Raw genomic sequence first — 11,242 nt, forward strand, 5'->3', positions numbered from 1 at the left:
GATGATGAGTTTGAGCAATCAAGAGAGATTGAGAGTCCCTTGAGTGATGGTGGAAGAGTTGTGAATGAAGAAAATATCGATTTTGAGGTTTCCAACCCCCTTCCCCATCTTGATGAGTCTACTTTGCATGTTGGTGACCCTTCTATCCATGAGTCTTTGGACTCATTTGAGGTTATGGCTAGTATGTTCATTGCAGGTGTAACAAATCATTATAGCCTCTTGAAAGAGTTCATTGGCAATGCTTCATGGGAAAGGGATGAATTTGAGAGAAACCTTTATCCTTTCATGCATGGTTTAGAGACTCTAGGCTTTGAGGATCTTGAGGGAGTTGTTGTTCATCGTTGTGATAGAGAGGAGGATGAGGTTGTTTCTATTGGAGAGTTTTTGTTTGAGGGAGATGTGAGTCATGAGTGTTCTTTTGAGGATTCTATGATTGATTTTCATGCCCTCGTTGATGATGTGAGGCTTTGTGAGACCATTGTTTCTCCTCCCCTTCCTCATATCCCTTTCTCAAGGAAATTTGACCACATCTCCTACTATCCCATGTTCCTCCCTTCTTTTGTCAAAGAGCCTATTGAGGACCCTCTCTTGTTTGATGAGACTTTTCCTTTTCATCCTCCTATTATTGAGGAAATGGGTGATTGTGCCACCCAAAAAGATTTTGAGGAGGTTGTGCCTTTTTATTCTTTTCCTTATTTTTCTTCTTCTTTCTCTTCTTATTTTCTTGATTTCACTTTTGATTTTTCTTCTTTCTTTTGGCATCTTCCTCCTCATTTACGTGCAATAATCTGGTTGCACGTCCTCCTCCCGTCATTTGCCTACTTGTTATCATATGAGATGTGTAGTAGTGCATTTGATAAGCTCTTGCGTTCGTTGCAATATTATTTACTAGAGCGGTCTCGCTTGGACGTTAAACAAGCCTTTCTCGGGAAGTAACCCGAGGTTTTTATTGCTTTCATTTTCTTTTCTTTTTAGATTAGATTTTCTCTCATGGAAATGTTTGTGTGCCCCTTTCTAGGTACATAACTTGATATACACTAATGCATTGGTTTGGATCAAGAATCAAGGAAGTTTGATGCCTATTTTTGCTAGCATATGGAAATCGAGATTCAATTCAAGAGGAAATCGGCTTTGAAAGGTTAAACTGGTTCATTTGCGGGTAATTACACCCACCAATATCCGGTAATATCTTTCTTAGCTCTTTCTCTAATGGTTGGTGACTCGTTGGACATGTGTTGGTTTGTTGGGTTGATTTCTTTCTTTTCCCCTCCCATGGTTTATTTGGTTTATGTTTGAGTATATTGTCTCATTCAAGCTTGGGGGGAGGGTATTCTATCATGTTGGGTAGGATGTTGATTCATTTATGCCATGAACTTGAGTATATGCATTTTCATGTCTTTTCTAATATTTTGAAAAGTCAAAAAGATTTTTGTTTACTTTCAAGGTAATTTTGGCAAAATGTGTTTTGTTTGTTCTTATTTTGGACATTTTGTTTTGGAATTGCATTCTTGAATGTTTTTCTTCCTAAGTGGTAAATGTATGCACGGTTTGAGAGTGTCATTGGTTGACTCTAGGATACTATATGTTAAGGTAGCCGGTTTAAGAACTTTTAGGGGTCCATGAAGCCTTAGTTCACGGGAATGTGGTAAGATGGAGTTGCTCTCTATAGTGGATTTGAAACCCTTGGTTGGTATTTGTTTGGTTGTAATCCCTTGTGAGCTTCATTTGTTCTAGCCTTCATCACCTTGTTGAGCGGCTATTTAGGATCCTTGACTATGCATGTCTTAATCCTTGTTTTGACCTCTAGCTCCCAAGATCGTGACCGAGCCACTCTAGGGGAGGAAAAGGGCACCTTTTCTCATTTTTCTTTATCTTCTTTTTATTTTGTTACAAATTTGATTTTCTATTTTGCATCAACCTACTTATTAACCAATTTGAGCCTAATGTTTCCCGCTCTTGTTTAAACCGCATTACAAACCCAATGGCCTATGTTTACCAACCCTTTTAGTTAGTGAAGCATAGGCATGTGAGGTTTGAGTTTTGAGAGTGTTGATCATGAGCAAGAAATTTTTTTGAGAATTGGTTTAAGTACGGTATTGAAAGTTGAGCTTGAAAAGAATATGCAAGAAAAGTTTGAAAAGAAAGATGCAATTCAAGAAAACCAAATGAAGTTTCAAGAAAAAGTCGTCCATAAAGAAAAGGCAAGGACACATAAAAAATAAAAAAAAATAAAAAAATTAATAAAAAAAAAAACACAAATATATTTTAGTTTAGTTTCGTTTTCTTCCCTTGTTCAAGCATTGGGGACAATGCTTCGTTCAAGCTTGGGGGGGAGCGTTCCTTCATTTTTTTTTTATATATATTGTGTGTTAGTGTTGAGTAAGCTTGGGGGAAATGGCATTATTGGTATTTTTGTTTGATATTTTGTGAATTCTTGAGTTTGTTTTTGAGAGTAGGCCACTCTTTTGCTTCACTTAGGAAATATCACCAAAATTTTCAAATTTTTACCCCGCCTTAACCCTTAGCCTTACGTTACAACCTAATAAAAGTCCCTTAGACTTTAGTGGGGTTAGGTCAAAGAACGGTGGAGGGAGATAGATTTCAAACCTAGGGAGAGAGTATGCATAGTTGAGATGTCGGGATAACCTTCTCAAAGTTATTCATTTCTTTATCTTTTTCTGGTTCCTTCGTGGAATCATGAGAAGCTAGCTTAAGGGTTAATTTGAAGCTAGTGGAGAGAACGCGGCCCGATTGGTTGGGGCTAGGGTGGATTGAGTCCTCATTAGTTCTCTATGCTTAGCATATGTTATGTTTCAATCAACCATTGACATCTTGGAACGTGCATACATTTGTCTATTTAGAAAGGTTTGCATCCATCGGTGTTTGTTCCTATCTCTTGTCCAAATATGAACTTGTGTTTTTCTTTCTCGTTTTATGTTTCTTTTTCTTTTATTTTTATTGCCTTGCCTTGGTTTTTATTAAGAGTTGTGGGTTAAACTCTTAGGACACCCTCACGAGAGCACACTCGTCCTCTAGGGCGATCTAGGGGTTTAAAGGGCTTGTCTTTAGTTGCTAAAATTGACCGTGATTCCTACGAAAGTGAGTTAGTGTACATTCTTGTCTCCTTTAGTGTCTTAGCTTTGCTTGAATAAATCATTCTCCTTCTCCCGTGTTTCATGTTAATTTGCTCGAGGACGAGCAAAAGGTTAGCTTGGGGGAATTTGATAAGTTACTTTTATGTCACTTTTAGGGTGTTTATTGAGTCGTTTTCCGGCTTATTTTCCAATAATTTAGCCCATTTTGTCCTTTACTTCTTTTATTTGCTTTTTCTCGTCTTTTATCTTTTTATTTGAGTATTTTGTAGTTTTTTATTAGTTTTTAGTTTAATTTCGTAATTTATTTATGTTTCTTATTCTCTTTTGTTCTTAGTCTAGGTTCTTGTTATTATTTTTCTTCTCGCTTTCCTCTTATCTTTCTTTTATTTTCTAGTTTGTTTTCTTTCTTTTATTTTATTTATTTTCCTTTGATTTTGTTATTTCTTTTAGTTTTAGTATTTTACTTTAATTTATTTTATTTTTATTTTAGTCTTTGTCCCGTTTTTCCCTCGTGTTTGTTTTTGTGTGCAGGTATGTGTGCGGGTCAAGGCACGGATTTCAAGGTCAAATTACCACATTGGAAGTTTGGAACCCGAGCCATTGCAAGCACATCTCACCCCCTAGCTGCTGCCCCTCACCTATATTTGCTATCACCTTATCCTCCACCACACACACACCTTATCCTCCACTACACACCCCAGCAGCAACCAACACCTCTGCTCGCAACCCAGAGCATTAACCACCTCCAACCACCATCAATCCCCACCCACCAGCCAAAACAACAACAACAACAACAGTTACAACAACAGCCACAAAAACCCCCCAAAAACATTTCCCCTGCGCAACCAATTCCACCACGCAACCCCACATCGCACCACCACAATCACACCCACAAACCAAACTCCCACGCATCTCCACCCCACTCACCAGAAACTCCTATCAGCCACGCAACAACCACCAGACTACCTTCATCTTCCCCCTTTCTCTTAGTGGCTGCTCCCATTCACCATATCACGCATCATCATTTGATCGGCTAAGGTAGGTCGGTAAACTACCCCACCCTAATCAAATTAACAATTTATAATACCTAAACTACCCTAATACGAGTATAGGGGTAAGTAAAGGGTCGAACCCAAACGGACTAAGTGTATCAATCTATGCTAATTAGAATACTATGAAAGCTTGTGAGGTAAAGAGAGGTTCAACTAAACATTACTAAGAGCAAATAACTAAAACTAGGGAAAGTGGATTCCAATTACATCAATGCATTCAACAACATCAAACAATTAGATGAAAATGACCTCAATTAGGACGATTAACACATTTAACTCACTCTCGCGCAATTAAGCATGTTAATTATCCTACTAAACTAATTCACTCTCGTGCAACTAGCCTAGCAAAGGTATGGAGGAATTTAGGGCTCTCAAACAACTCACTTTCGCACAATTGATTGAAAACACAATTAAAAGCATAGAATCAATTAGCTAGAAAGATTCTAATCCATAAAAGCATCATCCATACACAATAATCAAGAAACAATTTCATACTAACCACAATCAATCATTAAATTAATTAACATAACCTTCATCCATTTCCCTAGAACAAAACCTAAACTAACATGGTGAACAAAAACAAGGAAAACAAGGTAAAATAATAATAAAAGCAAGAATCAACAACTAAACTAATTAATCTACTCAAATGAACAAATAAATAAGCAAAAACAATAATAAATGAAAGCAATAAATGTGAGAGAAAGTTAGGAAGACTCATTGAATTTATGAGAGGAAAAATCCACAAAATGCTTCTTCAAAATCCCAAAAACTCCATGAAAAATCCAAGCTTTCTCTCTCTAAACTAATCTAACCCTAAGAGAGAGAAAATAAAAGAGCTAAACTACTCTAAAACTAATCTAGGGTAAATTAATGTTGAGTCCCAAAAATTAAGAGGAAATAACCCCAAAGGGGTATTTATAATACAAGCTAAGAAAATAAAAGAAAAGAGAAATAATAAAAAAGAAAATAAAATAAAGTAAACAAAAGAAAAAGGAAAAGAAAAAGAAAAGGAAATAAAATTAAAATTAAAATTAAAAGAAAATGAAACCCCAAATTCCCTCAAATTCCCTCAGCAATCACGATCTCCCCTTCTCTTTCATTTGGCTGCTCTGTTTCTTCCATCATCACCATCACGCATCATCAATTATCATAATCACCACCGTCAATCCTCATCGTCATCAATCAAACATCAATCAAGGTCGTTCAATTCTCATTAAAAATCACGTGAAAAGCTCGTGATTGACCAACGATTGCGCGCCCGCACAGAAGACGCACACAGGTCGCGCAAAGCTTTTGCCTCGAATATGATTATGGACTCTATTTTGTGCGCTTTCTGACAGGGCTGCGCGCCCGCGGTGGTCTGGGTATAAGTTGCGGGCTGATTTGGGGAAATTTGGGGGCTACGATTGGTGGTGATTGATGTGCTGTGAGGACGCGGTGGCTGGTGGTTGTTGGTTGTTAACTGTGGCGGGTTGCTGCTGGTGTAGCTTGCGGTGATGCGGGCTGCGACTCGAATTGGTAGCCTGGTGGTTGTTGCGTGGCTGATAGGAGTTTTTGGTGAGTGGGGTGGAGATGCATGGGAGTTTGGTTTGTGGGTGTGATTGTGGTGGTGCGATGTGAGGTTGCGTGGTAGAATTGGTTGCGCAGGGGAAATGTTTTTGGGGGGTTTTTATGGCTGCTGTTGTACTGTTGTTGTTGTTGTTGTTGTTTTGGCTAGTGGGTGGAGATTGATGGTGGTTGGAGGTGGTTGATGCTCTGGGTTGCGAGCAGAGGTGTTGGTTGCTGCTGGGGTGTGTGGTGGAAGATAAGGTGTGTGTGTGGTGGAGGATAAGGTGATAGCAAATATAGGTGAGGGGCAGCAGCTAGGGGGTGAGATGTGCTTGCAATGGCTCGGGTTCCAAACTTCCAATGTGGTAATTTGACCTTGAAATCCGTGCTTTGACCAGCACACACACCTGCACACAAAAACAAACACGAGGGAAAAACGGGACAAAGACTAAAATAAAAATAAAATAAAGTAAAGTAAAATACTAAAACTAAAAGAAATAATAAAATCAAAGGAAAATAAATAAAATAAAATAAAGAAAACAAACTAGAAAATAAAAGAAAGATAAGAGGAAAACGAGAAGAAAAATAATAACAAGAACCTAGACTAAGAACAAAAGAGAATAAGAAACATAAATAAATTACGAAATTAAACTAAAAACTAATAAAAACTACAAAATACTCAAATAAAAAGATAAAAGACGAGAAAAAGCAAATAAAATAAGTAAAGGACAAAATGGGCTAAATTATTGGAAAATAAGCCGGAAAACGACTCAATAAACACCCTAAAAGTGACATAAAAGTCACTTATCAAGGGTTTGGTCCCAAATCTCTATTTCAATTATTTAATTTAATTGTTTGATTTTATTATTTTCCTTGAAGTTACTAATGTGTTTATTTTGTTATTTGAAATAGATATGAGGCATCCATGTAAGTGCTTTAAATTAATGGTTTTATTGATATTATGATGTAGAAATCATGTCTAGGTTGTTATTATGGTTCCTAGTGTCATGTTAGGGCGTTTTGGTCTTCCTAGTATCATGTTTAGGGTAACAACTAAAAATTCGTAATATTAAGTATGATTAAAAGTATGCTTCCTATTTTCTTTCCTAATATCATGTTAGTATCATGTTAGGGCTAAAGCTTTGATCTTTATTGTTTAGTGGCATTCTAGGGTTTGTTAGTTATTAATCTTGTTAGTATCATGCCTAGGATCTTGCTATTATTATGCTTTAACATGATTATTATGATTTTTATAATTGTTATGATTATTTATTATGTTGCTTGATATCTATTCTTATTGCTTGATCACACTTTTTATGCATGTTTAAAGGGAATTGGTACTTGTAATCACTCTTAATAAGATAATTAATTATCTTGTTTATTATTTTCCTTGAAGTTACTAACGTGTGTATTTTGTTATTAGAAAGAGATACGAGGCATCCAAGTAAGTGCTTTAATTGATTTATTGATTTTATGATATAGAAATCATGCTTAGATTGTTATTTTGATTCCTAGTATCATGTTAGGATGCTTTCTTTAGTATGATATTTAGGGTAATTTGCTTATATCAATTATGATTTCTATGATGCCTTTTATTGTCTTTCCTAATAGCATGTTAGTATCATGTTAGGGTTAAAGTTTTGATTTTTATTGTTTAGTGACTTGCTAGGGTTTGTTATTAATCTTGTTAGTATCATGCCTAGGATCTTGCTATTATGCTTTAACATGATTATTTTTATAATTGTTTTGATTAATTATGATGATTATAATTATTATTATGATTATTATGTTGCTTGATCCCACTACTACAAAATGAGTAAAATCTCGACGCTTAAGCCTCGACGCCGAGGTAACAGTGTTAGTGGGTAAATACCATATGCGTGTTTTCTGGACGCTTTTTTAGGTCGATATTAATTTTTGACGCCAAAAAGCGTCGAGAATGCTAGCCTGTGCCAGTCACGTGACTGTAATTATCTCAGTTCACTATCTCAGATTTAATTTGAGAATATTAAAATCGCCCAAAGCAAACACGAAACCCCTTTCAATTCTCAGTTCTCAAACCTTACTATTCATCCTCTCTACGACTCTACTTCATCCTAAGTTCGCAATGAGGTTTAGAGCGTCATGAATGTCAAAATCAGATCTTGGTTCTCCTTGCAGTCTTGCACTGCTCATTTGCTTGCTGAATATCTCTGTTCGCCTTTAATGGCGTTCAATTTCATCTCTTTCGATCTTTGTCGATAATATTCAGGTACCTTGTTTCTTCTATGGCTTAAATTTTGTTTTGTTAGATTGAGTTCTTTATATTGTGTTTAGAAGTAATGTCACGAAATTATGGTCATAAATGGGTTTGTTTCATGAGCGATAGATATTTTAGGGTTTCTTTTTGTTCTACTATTTGAATAAAATTCCAAATAATTAGCCCTCTTTTATTCTTTGTATGAATGAAGTTCAATTTAGATCTCTTTAATTAACCTTGTATCGTGTTAATTTGTTAATTGGGATTCTGTTTTGCAATTTTTTGGTATGAGTTCAGAAATTACATAAATTGGGTTTGGATTGTTTGGAGTTTGATGTAATTGAATACTAGGGGGGTCTATAGTGGCGCTTATCTGTGTTTAGAAAATCAATAAAACAAGGAAATTGATTGCATTTTAACAATCATTGAATGTAATTCATTGAGAGAGAGTAAGAAAGGTTACTAGTAAGCTGTGCGGTAGGTAGTGTGGAAGGGGAGGAATTTGTTCCTGGCGTATATGTGCTATAATTGTTCTTCTAGTGTACATTGGTGAAGTAGATTACTTTGCTATGAATTATATTGTTTTAATATTGATGTCTCATCAAAAGGATTTTTTTTTCATTGAATATAGGAATTCTTTTGTTACTAAGGTTTTGGTACAAAGTGAAAAACGATAACTAAATTGAAGATAATGGATTAGGTTGTATATTTAATAAGATTATGGATTATTTTGCTGACATTTGTTGAATGCAGGAACTTGACTTTCATTCCAAGTTGGACTGATTTATAACCTTGATGGGTATGTCTCTGGATGATTGTATTGTTTTCTAAAATTGGACTCTCATTTCATGCTTTTGCTTTTATGAAATGTTCCAAATTCCAATCAGAGTGAAATGTTCCAAATTCCAGTCAGGAAGACAGTACATGAATATAAACTGGTCCAAAAACCATATTGCAACTTTGGTAGAGATGTTATGAAGGGCTCTTAAATCTTCAAAAGTTATTTCATTGGAAATTGGGCTAAGAGGGACTATATTTTGGGAACTTTATACATATGCATAAAGCTATTTTTTAAAATTAATTAAATTAGTGTAATGGTTTTGCTTTTGCTACATAGCTTATTAAACTTAATAGGTAATTAGGGAGTATTAATAACTGGACAAAAGAGTTCAATGGATGTCTATTAATCCATTATATGTATGACATGCTTAAGTAAGAAAATTTGACAAATATTATGTCTTGAATTTATTTGGTGCACTGGTTGAGCAAGTATTGTTTATTTTAGCGTCTAATGTATGCTCGTTATTTGATAAGTTCTTGTATTTTATTGTTGTTATTCTTATTTATTTGTGGTTGTGGTAGATGGGAAAAGGAGTACGTGACTAGGTGGGGTATGAGATATGACTATTTTTCCCAAGCCAAAACGCTTTCCTTTTAGTAAGGGGTGGCATCTTACAGTCTTACTCCATATAAGAGGTTACTTATTCTTGTAAATGAATTATCTTTAGTCTCTCTACACTTAAGGTGATTTATTCTAATAAAGATGAGTACTTATTATGTGTATAAAATTTGGCTTGGGTGACATTTAGCTTCAATAGCTGTTGCTTTTATTATGAAATATTCATTCTTAGGTTTTATATCATATTATCAATATCCATGATTGAGTTTTTTTGTTGATGTATGATCTTAATTTAAAATTCCACTCTGTTAGCTCAGATTTGAGGCTGGAACACTAGCTATTTGTGAAGCCATTGAGATTAAGAGCAGCTATTAACTATTTATTTAGAATCGGCATTACATGGTAGATCATTGTCTTACACTTGATATCTTCATGTCTTGTCGCTTATTGATTTCTTATATTCATCAGCTTTGATTTTTAAAACTTTAATCTCTAATATCGTACCTTGAATGGAGCTTTCGGCAGTCACATTCTTTGTTCATAAGAAGGTAGGATATAATTAATCAATATGACTTTTGACCTTTTGAGCATGGAGTATGGATTCTTGATATTTTTGCATTTAACTTCCTTATGTTATATGGATATCCATATCTGTAAGTCATAAACATTTTGCCATGTTTTATGCAAACAACTCTATGATTCATTTATGCATAATGTAGATAGTGATTGATTCTATTACATTAATTATTACTATACACACTTTGTTTTTAGTTCTACACCATTGCTTTGGTATTAAGGGGCCTGCAGACAATTTATATAAACGATACTATACGCAAGTGTTATATTAATCCATATTTTATTTCTCTCCGTCTTCTCATTATTCTAATGTATTAATCCATTGCATCTATTGTTGTCTACTTGTCTAGTTTTGTTGCTGTGCTGGATCTAGAACTGAATTTTAGAACTAAAAATCAGATTTGAAATCAGAGCTGAAATCCAGAATTGAATTCAGAGCTGAAATCCGGAACTAAATTCAGAACTGAATACAGATCTGAATTCAGAACTGAAAATCAGATTGAAATCAGATGTGAAATTCAAAATGCTTGTGTGTGTGTGTGTGTGTGTGTGTGTGTGTGTGTGTGTGTGTGTGTGTGTGTGTGTGTGTGAAATTCAGAGCGTGTGTGTGTGTGTAAGCACCGATTATCCTTTTTTGTCATTGTTTATCTTTACTTATATACTTGTTGAACCTCATTTAAATTGTTTAATCTTATGCTTTGATATTTATCATGGTATAATTATGGTGCTTCATTATACTTGGTTGATACAAAGACTTTTATTAGTTTCCATTGTAGACTAGTCCTTAATATGCTCTGAAAATTGTAGTTTTCTCAGCAATGTATGTTCTGGTTTAAATGCATTGGTCTTTTAGTTGTTGTTTGAATACAGAATATTGAATCTTGAGCCTATATTATGTAATGTACTAATTTTTACTTTTTTTTTTTAAAGATTGGAAAAGGAAATGTAGGTGCAACAAGAGAATAGGCCGGAACACTTGAGCATCAAAACAAGCGACTATATATAAGTCCATCATCTATCTATTTTTGTTTTTAGTCTTATATTAGTGATGTATTTATTTAGGGACAAGCTACTGTAATATGCGACGTATATATATATATATATATATATATATATATATATATATATATATATATATATATATATATATATATATATATATATATATATATATATATATATATATATATATATTGTGTTGATATTTTCTTTTATAAATTTGGTAATTCACTACGTACTCTTATTATTGTTGACTAATTTTTTTTTTATAAATTTGGTAATTAACTACATACTCTTATTTATGATAAATTTAAATAACTATAATGTATGTATG

At 34.3% G+C, this 11,242-nt stretch overlaps 1 long non-coding RNA gene across 1 annotated transcript; it reads left to right on the forward strand.

Annotated features, from left to right (window-relative positions):
* The first annotated feature begins 7,740 nt into the window (after positions 1-7,740).
* On the forward strand, positions 7,741-10,991 carry LOC145555837 (uncharacterized). The gene is made up of 3 exons (XR_014091575.1): positions 7,741-7,946; positions 8,688-8,733; positions 10,840-10,991. It is a non-coding gene; the product is annotated as an uncharacterized LOC145555837 (long non-coding RNA).
* The last annotated feature ends 251 nt before the right edge of the window (positions 10,992-11,242 follow it).

The sequence above is a fragment of the Chenopodium album genome, chromosome 8 (assembly GCF_948465745.1).
Source record: "Chenopodium album chromosome 8, dcCheAlbu1.1, whole genome shotgun sequence".
Classification (NCBI taxonomy): Eukaryota; Viridiplantae; Streptophyta; class Magnoliopsida; order Caryophyllales; family Amaranthaceae; genus Chenopodium; species Chenopodium album.